General features: G+C 32.6%; 2 long non-coding RNA genes across 2 annotated transcripts; one reads left to right on the top strand and one right to left on the bottom strand.

Moving 5' to 3' along the window:
• Positions 1-4,034: 4,034 nt before the first annotated feature.
• Positions 4,035-7,348, bottom strand: LOC139905527 (uncharacterized). The gene is made up of 2 exons (XR_011780381.1): positions 7,319-7,348; positions 4,035-7,222 (listed from the first exon to the last, which is right to left on the bottom strand). It is a non-coding gene; the product is annotated as an uncharacterized lncRNA (long non-coding RNA).
• A 378-nt stretch (positions 7,349-7,726) lies between these two features.
• Positions 7,727-9,678, top strand: LOC121118506 (uncharacterized). The gene is made up of 3 exons (XR_011780380.1): positions 7,727-7,851; positions 8,316-8,416; positions 8,480-9,678. It is a non-coding gene; the product is annotated as an uncharacterized lncRNA (long non-coding RNA).
• The last annotated feature ends 684 nt before the right edge of the window (positions 9,679-10,362 follow it).

Genomic DNA, 10,362 nt, shown 5'->3' on the forward strand with positions numbered 1-10,362 from the left:
GTCGTACCCCAAATTCCAGCAACCTTTTAATTAAGTGATATGATTATAAACTAAAAATTAAGCGTCAAAATAACATAATTATAATAATAATTCATTCCTTAATCGAGTTCATTGATGAATGATGTCCAAGAAGAAAAAGGAAGAGATGGATTCGCGCGTTGTGACTACAGCATAAAGTAGTTCTGAAAGTAATTATACCACATTGTAAACTTGGTCAGCTATTTTCAGTCTCATCTAGTCTTCGTTTCGTTTCGTCTTTGTCAGTCATTAGTCTTCGTCAGAGTTTCGTCTGCTTCATAATATTGTCTTCGTCAGACATCGTCATTGTTTCGTCATAGTTATCTTTTTTCGTCTTCCTCATGATTTTGTTAGATTTTTGTCTTCGTCGGAATTTCGTCGTTGTTAGAGTTTCCTCTGCATTGCAAACAATTTTTCTAGTTTCATTTATATTTTCTTAGCAATAAATAACGTTTGAAAAATAGGGTCTTAAAGTACAAAAAAATATGTCAATATGGCCGGAGTAGGTTCATAACTCACAACCAAATCAGTAAAATTGGAAAAGGAAACCCTTATTCGAGACTCTATTTACTTTTTTCTGCCCACTGGTTGTGCAATATACCAGTAGCGCACGTTGTGGGCTCATAACCCAACGCAAATTCACTGTTTTTTGATATGACCACTGGAGTTTCACTAAATTTTTTACTTATATGATCTATTTGACTTCCTACTGGGTATGCAAAGGCGGTAACAGGTGCGTCCATAGGGGTTGGACAGGAGGGGCTCTGACCCTCTCCAAATTAAGGATTTTTTTTGTTGTTTTTTTATAAGAAATTTGTTTTCGTCATTCTAGCAAATTATGCAGCAGAGCAAAAAATTTGTTTATTCATTTTTTTTGCAAAAAATTTAATTCCCTCTGTGTAGCTAAGAATTTTCAAAAAATGTAATATTTGAAATTAAATTTTATGGGAACAGCTATGGATTTTTGAATTTTTTTTTCAAAAATTTAATATTTGAATTTTTTTTTCCAATAAAAATTATTTTTTGTGAATTGCTATGGATTTTTGAAATTTTTCTGAAAAATATTAATTTTACTAAAATTGAAAGGATTTTGAATAATTTAAATTCACCAAGTGCTATTTTGGAATTTATAGTTATTGCTCTTAAACGTTTCTAAGCCTGAGCCCTCCATTCTTGATGCTGGCCGCCTTTGCAAGCCTAGTAGGAAGTCAAATACATCATATAAGTAAAAAAATTTAGTGAAACTCCAGTGGTCATATCAAAAAACAGTGAATTTGCGTTGAGTTATGAGCCCACAACGTGCTCCGCTGAAAAAGTAAATACAGTCCTGCATAAGGGGTTCATTCGCCAATTACAACGATTTGGCAGTGGGTTATGAACCTACTCCGGGCCATACTGATATATTGTACAACTTGTGGGCTGATGAAATGTATATCTTACAGGCAATGTGGAAAATCGGCATCTTGCAAAATGCCGGGTCAATTTATAAAATTTCCAATATTGTGTGGCCATTTTACGTTCATTAACAGTGTCAGGTATTATGATTGTGGGTAATTTGATTATTAAACAATTCATTGCAAGCAATTTGATCATCAAGGATTTTATTAAGGTACAATTTTGTTGCAAGCAATTTGGTAATCCAGTGCAGGGATGCCCAAACTGTGTACTGTGGCCCACTCCTCATTTTCACTTCAAGTAGCATTTTTTTCAGCAAAATTGTTGCAGTATCATAAAAACGCGTGGAACGCGAATGACACGTACAACAATTGACAAATATTTGACGGTATCTTATGTTTTCTGGGAATCTAACAGGATTGCCAGATTAGCTTTTTTAAGCAGTTTAGCCTTGAAGAATTAGATTTGGCCTTTTTTACATTTCGTCTAAAAATTGAAATAAATTTGTACTTAATAGTTTGTTTTTTTATTAGACATTTTCAAGAAATTTAACTTAATAGGTTCTGAGGCCGAAGTATATTTTGCAAAATAGATTTGAGTCTTTCGTGACAATTTCTTATCATACAATAGTTAGTTTGATTATGTGTACACTATGTATATAAATTTCTACGAAAATTTACCGAAATATCAAATTGATAGCAATCAAGTTGTATCATAATCAAGTCCTTAACGATCAAATTGTTTGGCATTGAATTTTTTAATAATCAAATTACCCCTGACAATGTGAATGAAGTTAAAACGACCATTGACGACTGTTTTCGAAATTTTATAGATCCAGACATTTTGCCTACTCTAACGTGCATTTTCCACATTGTCGGTAATACCTAAATACATATTACACAGACACTTAATCATTAATTAAATTTAGTATGCCTTAAAAAAAAGTTTTGTGTTATGAGTTTGTTGTAAGACCATGGGAGTATGTCTCACGAACCATAAACATCAGTAATTGCATTGATATTTTGTGGGTTTGTAATCGTAAGTCATTAGTTTTTGTCAGAGTTTCATCAGTGTCATAATAATAATCTTCGTCAGAAATTGTCATTGTTTCAGCGTAGTTATTTTTTATTTCGTTTTCGTCATGATTTTTGTCAGATCTGTGTCTCGGCTTTGTCATGATTTTGTTAGATTTTGTCTTCGTCAGGAAAAAAAGTTTCGTTAAAGAAATGATTTCGTCTCGTCAGGCTTGACAAAGTTAACACTGTTATACCGTCATGATAGATATAAGGAAGAGCCGTGATACAGGACATGATGGCTGCAACCCAAGGAGAAACGATCAAATTCACCTCCGGATTCATCCTTAGTCTGTAGCTCGATCCCTCTCTGATACTGCATAAGAGACAAACTCACAAGTATATTATTCCTATCGCTTCGCATAGCAAGAAATGTATATACATATATGGTGTTTCAACATAAAAGCCATATTGAACAAAAATCAAGAAAAAGGTGAAAATCCCAATTTATTTTTTACTTCATATATTATTCGTACATGTCACTATTTCACAGATATATTTGGCTCACGTATAGGCTTTATATTTAAATCTGAGGATGGTCTAAGATACCCAATCATTTTACCTATAGTTAAGAGCTTTTATTTGATTTGAGAGACTTATATGAGTCCCAATATGGCCGTTCAAATCAAATTTATCATCTCCTTATTCTTTTATTGTGAAGTTTGAATTTTTCTCTAATTTAAGTGCCTTCGAAGGGTTAATCAATATAATTTTAAGATAGAAATTAAGAAAAATTTGTATAGGAATACAAAATATGTAATCTACATTCAATTTTGAGAAGTATTATCCCGGCTTATTTTTGTGTTGACGGGCCACATATATTTCAATAAAGTACACATTATTCAGTGTTTCGATAAAAAAAAAGTATACAAGGTTATTACTTTATCCAAATTAATAAATAAGGTAGGCTTATAAAAAAGAATATTGAAATAACGGATTTTTATCTATATGAAAAGTAGATAGGAATCCGAATACAAAATACTTGTTCAACAAAAATAACTTATCAGGGATCCGGTATTTAATTCCTTGAAATTGATTTTTTTTAAGGAAAAATCCATCAGTTAGAATAAGAAATCATCATGTCTGAACAAAGAAGGAGTAATTATACCAACCGTGAGATAAACGTAATAGTTGGTCTTATGGAGAAGTATTCAAGCTTAATTGAGAGTAAAAAAACGGACCCCGCGACAAGAACAGTAAAAGAAAAGGCTTGGAACCAAGTGTGTAGCTTCTACAATACTCGCCAATGTATTCAAGTTCAAATATCTGTATCTCAACTAAAAGCTTGTTGGAAAAATTTAAAATTCAAAGCCCTTAAGGACTCATGTTCCCCACAATTAATTGGGAGAATCAAACGTATATTATCACCGCCCATTAATCCAGAAGATTCATGTAAGTTCTCTTAATTCATCAGCAAAATTGTAAAATGTACTATTATTTTTAAATATTATTTTAGATATTGATAATCCTAAATCAACTCAAAAGGTTTCTCCAGAAACAGAAGAAAAAATTTTGGCGAACGAAAAATTAAAGAAAAGAAATTTGGTATTAGAAAGTAATTTTTATGAATTGAGGAACAAACATTTTGAATTAAAAATAAAAAAATTAGAAAAACAAATAAAAGAAATAAAAAATTTCAGATAAATAAGATTCCATATTTTTTATCATTTCATTAGCATTCGTTGCTGGCGTTAATTTACTCTAATTTTTACTGTAAAATGTAAAAGTCTACGAGGTAGATAATATACTTTGCTCACAAATCCCAAGTCTTTGAATATTTGATGGAATCCTCGGATTTCGAGTTAATTCCATGTCAATAATTATATAGGACTATCCCCAGAATGTATTTTCAAGTGGTGTGGGATATTTGACAATATGGTTTTTTTAATATAAATACCAAATTTGAGACAAACGTCCATTTTAGAATAATTTGAACGAATAATCTTTTTCAAGACAAATAGTAAAAAAACAATACAATTTTGACTTTCAAAATTAGTAGATTATAATGCATTTTTTTAAGTGGTATTACTTAATCACTATATCAAAAATGTGGGGCGGGGATGGGCAATGTCACCGATGGGCTATGATATGCCTCTGATATGGACCATGGTATTGAGTATTTTTTTAGAATTTGATAGCATTCATGTGCTAGTCTAGTAAAGAGTCTTAGCTATCGAGTGTATCAAAGTCAAGTCATTGATTGTGAGATGAAGTCAAGTTTCAATTCTTCAAAATATGGACTCAATTCTACGTATAGTGGCACGTATCGAATCCAAGTTCACACTTCGATGTCTAACTATAACATTTCTGGTGTAACATGAATATGTAAAAGTTTATTGAATTATAATTATTCCCGAAGTTAAAATAGGGTATTATAATAACTTGTATACAAGCCTTGTTGTTCATCAACCGCAATGAAATGTTACCTATATATAATATCTGATATACCAAGATTGGTTAATTATTTAATATTTACGGATGATCACCCCCGACGAAAGCTCTGAAGCTTACCTTTATTTAGTTACTCAAAAGTGAATAGTTTATTGATGATTGCAGTTGTGATGCTTTGGACTTCTGATAATGCCATTCTTTAATGGACATTAATTAAGGCTACTGTATTAATGTCATATTTTATTAAAAGTATAGCTTTACATTTCCAATTCCGTTCTGTTTTGTGACTCGTAAAAAGTAAAGGTATATATTTCTGAATAGCTACAAATCTTCAAGAGTCCTTAAGTCTCACCCAAATCATGAGGCGGATAAGCATTTCCTTCATTGTCGTCATTTGGGATTCAAGATAGCAAATTTTTCTTTGAGACAACAAGTGTATTTTTTTATAGTGGTAAAGGATACTGGATATCCCCCTCCATGAGGTTATCGAGGAAGAGTTATCAGCATAAGCGTAATTATATATAGGGATATATCATATAGGAGTTTTTTTTTGCCAGATTAAAGACACTATCATACTAGAAGAATATCGACGATGATTTGGATCCAGAGTAGCTAGCTTCAGCTGTTGCACTATAAACAAAATCTTGTCATCTTGTATTTCTTGCACCAATCGATGTATGAATTATAATATAAATATAACTTTAAATACTTAATTTATATTGTTTTCATATTTTGACTACAAAAAATTTAGAAAAAAAAAATTAGAGAGACTCTAAAAAATTTGCCGTAAATTTTTTTCAGCCTGCAAAAATAAAATCTTGAATTGGGGTGATGCCCCAACAGCTGTGGTTCCCACCCGATTTTAACCCATGCCCCACCAATGCATCTCTGAAATGTGGATGCACCGGGATATTTGATTTACGGTGTTTAAAAATTTACTGTTATTCACGGTAAGGAAGTTTAATAAGCCATTAACTTGTCTCTTAAAGAAAATTCCAAAGAACATAGCATCCATGAAGGGAAAAATATAAAACGATAGAAGAGTTAAATAAATAAAGATTCCAAACATACGATAAATTGGAACTATCTTAAAATTCAACCTGCTTCATAAAAATGGAATTTGGAGTGTATTTGTTAATATGAAAAAGTAACACATGATATTAAACAATAAATTTATTCAATATGTCCCCCTCAGCAGCCACCATCTTCTCCATCCTGCCCCTAAAGGATTTGCATGCCCTGATGACTTCGGCGGAATCGACAGCATTCCACTCCCTCGTAATGGATCCCTTCAGGGCCGCGATGCTCTTGTAGCTGACCTTGCACACCTCCTTTTCCAACTTCCCCTACCAGTAGTAATCACACAGATTGAGGTCGGGGGAGTTGGAGGGCCAGGTGTTGCGATCCCAGAAAGTGATGTCGAAGAGTTGAATTAAAAAAAGTTGAAGAGGTTAGTGGTCCTCATGGCGATGTGTACGGGCGCTGAGTCTTGTTGGAATATGAACTCCCTCCCAGCGGCCGTATCCTTCATGCAGGGGATGACAAACTCCTCCATGACTTCACAGTACCTTATCGCGTTAACCCTTTCCTTGGGATTGAAGAAGAAAGGAGGCATCACCTCACCGGTGCTGCGGATGACACCCAGGGTCATCACGGAGGCCGGGAACTTTGTGACCGCAGGGACCTCTTCTCTCTCCTTGGCAAGCCACCTGTCATTCTGGACGTTGTAGCCTCTGTCGACAGTCCAGTTCTTCTCGTCGGAGAAGAATATGATTCTTCTCCCATGGCTATTCAGGTCATTGAGGAGACGCTTAACGTTGGGGAGCCTGGTGGCCTTCATGGATGCCGTGAGGATGTGTTGTTTGGCCATTCAGTATGACCTGTACCCGAGGTCCTTATTCACAGCCTTGGAGACCAGCTGCTTGCTCACTCCACGGTGCTTGGCCAACCTGGACAAAGAAGTCCCTGGTGAAGCCTTGATGGATTTCCGGAGGCCTCCAAGGAAGCGGGAGTGCAGATTCGGTCACTTCTCATGTTGTGGGCCTTGCGGCAGACCTTCCCCTCAACCTCCCAGGTATTGAAGACCCGTGGTCTTGGGGTAGTTAAGAAGCTTGTAGATAGCAGAGGGCTTGTGTCCCGCGCGAGACAACTCGAGGATGGTGTCTCTCCTTGCTTGTTCCATGATGACTATTGTTTGTTGTCAAAACAATTGTGGTGGAAGTTATAGTGTATTGTTCACGCAACCTTTTATATTAGTAGGATTTAACCCCGAATATCCATATTATGGATCTGGATGAAGTTTAAAGTAGTTCCAATTTATTGTGGACACCCTGTATAATAAAGAACTGAAATCAGAAGTAGAAATATTTGACTGGAATTTATTCTGTGATACTTTGATCATTTTAATTATTGAACTAATAAAAAATAAAAATTGAGCCCACCTAAAGATGTAGGTTAGTGAGATCCTTGTGGGCAAATTCTTCGGTTTAAATAACTAATTCAATAATTTTTTGAACATTTACTTTAGAAGACCCTTAAACAAATATCTACTTCCATTTTGAGTTGGAGATTCTGCGCTGTAAGTTTATTATTTTGGGGGAATTCAAATATTACCTCAAAATGGAACAGTGGATAAAATACCACATGATATTGATATAAAATTACAATTAACTTACACAAATATTATAAACGTATGTACAAAATTCATATTAGTTTACCATAAGGAATTTCTCATTTTGCCAAGTGATGTCTTTTATCACTACAGGTTGCGTGATCAAAGCTTGTGCTCTTCCAGAGGGCACTATAACTCTTATGTATTTTATCTATAATTGTTATATAAAAAGCGCCATCTACAGTAAAAAAAATAATTCTATATTATGTATATACAAGAATGAGATGGAATTCCGGATTTCTGTAGAAAAATCAAATTACTGCGTTGCTATCCGATAAATATTGGTATCACTGAAATCAAGAGGTAAAACTACATCAAATAACTTTAATTATCACCTTCAAATCTAAATGTTTTTAAATCTTTTCACATACATACAAAAGGAAGAAACAAATGTAAACCTTATTGTCGGTCTATAGTTAATTAAAAATGTATCTCTATTATTTTTATTTCATTATATTATATATAAGAGCCTAATATAAAATAGGTTTTAAAGATAAATTATTACATCGTTAAATAATCTTATTTTCATAGTATAGACAATAAATAATTATTAATTATTGGAAATAATTATAATTTTTTCTCTAATTATCCTACTTTTCTCATTCCTAATCAATTAAAAAAAAGTACCAGTGCATATCTAGCCATTTCATAGTGATTTTGAATACATATTCCTTTAATTGCATTCAAATATCACTGTTTATCATTGCCATAAAGTTTTATCCAATTACGGTATAAAGTTTTTTTTTATTCTAAAACATTTGATGAAGTTTCAACAAGATTTCTTGGACATTGGTCAATTTTATGGAGTATAAATATGGACCCCCAATATGGTATTACATTTAATTATAGACTTTATTCAATTTATGATGTAAGTGAAAAAACTCTATAATCGTTATGGTATAAAAATTAAAGTATATAATTGTTTTTGCAGATTTTACAAAATGGGTCCTAGAAAAAATAGAAGTGGTCCGAAAGGATTAGGATTTTTACATGTTGAGAAATATTACAATAACTTTCCATCCAAAAAAGAAGATCTATTATTTGGTCACGTTCTTTATATTTACTTCGCTTTAGGAGATTATAGGCAATGTCTGACTAAAAAGAAATTAATGGAACTTTGTCAATTACACTTTAAAGACTTACCTTATGAATCTAGTTTAAATGGAAAAATAGCGTTGGTCGTTCGTACTCAAAAAAAGTTTAAAACTCCTAAGAATTTCAATTCAATGGAAAAATATAAAAACTGGTGTAATGAACCATTTTCAATATCCTTAGTTCATGAAAACTTAGATAATACATCTGATGATGTAGACAAATCACAACTTGATCTTTCAAATGTCTCAAACACCTCTATAAAAACACAAACCGAGGATCACAGTGAAGACTTAAAGTATATTAAAAAAGAATTGAAGCAATGCCGGGATAAACATAGCCAGCTATTGAAGTCTAATCGTGATAGGGCAAGGGTACATTCTTTTAAATATGTTAAAAAAGAAAGATTTGACGAAGCCGTGAAGCTGATTGTATCACTTAAGGAAGAAAATAAAAAATTAAATTCGGAAATTAGACAATTAACCTATCAATTAATCAACTGTGAAAAAATATCGTGAAATTATCCGGATGCGTCAATCCTATACAACTGATAGTCAGGGATGTGCTGAAAGTTTGGCAACACAATTAAATCAGGAGGACAAACAATATTTAATAAATGTTATTACCGCCTTCAATCGAATATCATTTTATTAAAGCTTATGTTTCATTTCTCTGAAGAATGTGATAACTATAAGAATCCTATGGCAATTATCCTGCCCCTCTTCAATTCGTCACATTGGAGGATTCGAATACCTTTCGTTCTATTTCGCCATCGTCTCTTAATTCTCATGATATTTTCTCTCATCGTTTTTGTCTTTTAATATTATTTATTTCATAATATCTAAATTAATTACAATTTATCTTCTTATCCAATATTTGTTCTTACATTCAAATCCATATTGATATTAAAAATGTTTTGTCCAAATTAATGTAATCTTCAGCTCAATTGCACATTGTTATTGTAACAACTTTTTTATTTTATAAATGAATCTATTTTTATATTACTTTAAGAATATACATGTTATCAATTAGGGAAAATATTAATTGCAAGATTAAGGGATTAAACAACTTTTCATTGCAAATTAAAATTTAAGATATTGTATCAACTTTATAGGGCTGTGAATAGAGCCTGTGTTGATAATTAATAATGACTTTTTTTTTTCAATTTAAAATATTAAATGAAATTAGTTTCCTTACGGTTAAATTTCTCAAAGATTTGAAAGATATGGGCCAAAGGCTGTGGAGTCGGTGCCTTTTTTGGTGGAGTCAGGAGTCGGAAAATTTGTACCGAATCCGACTTCAAAAAATATTATAATTTATCTAAATAAAACTAATTGATACTCTAAGGTATATAATGAGTTTTTAAACGAACTGGAAATTTGGACTGCTTTAATTTAATGATTTTAATTTGTTTTGAAATGCTTCTTTTCTTTATTTAAGTATGCCCTTCCACATAATGAGACCTTCCATCTATATTCGTGACCCTTTGAAGTGCTATATCGAAGTCGATATCATTCTCTATCTCTTCACTCCGCGTTCCTTCACTTGACGTACCGAAGTTATTTCCTAATTATTAAAAGGTTGCGATAATTGTATTTAAACTATCCTCTACCGCTGTCTCCAATTTCGAAACAGAAAGAGAAGGTATGACGTACGGGCAAACTTATCCATGTTAACCGCCGAACGGATTGAATCGTGTTTCTTCCTTCTTAACCCATTATT

Source organism: Lepeophtheirus salmonis, chromosome 5 (genome assembly GCF_016086655.4).
Source record: "Lepeophtheirus salmonis chromosome 5, UVic_Lsal_1.4, whole genome shotgun sequence".
Lineage (NCBI taxonomy): Eukaryota > Metazoa > Arthropoda > Copepoda > Siphonostomatoida > Caligidae > Lepeophtheirus > Lepeophtheirus salmonis.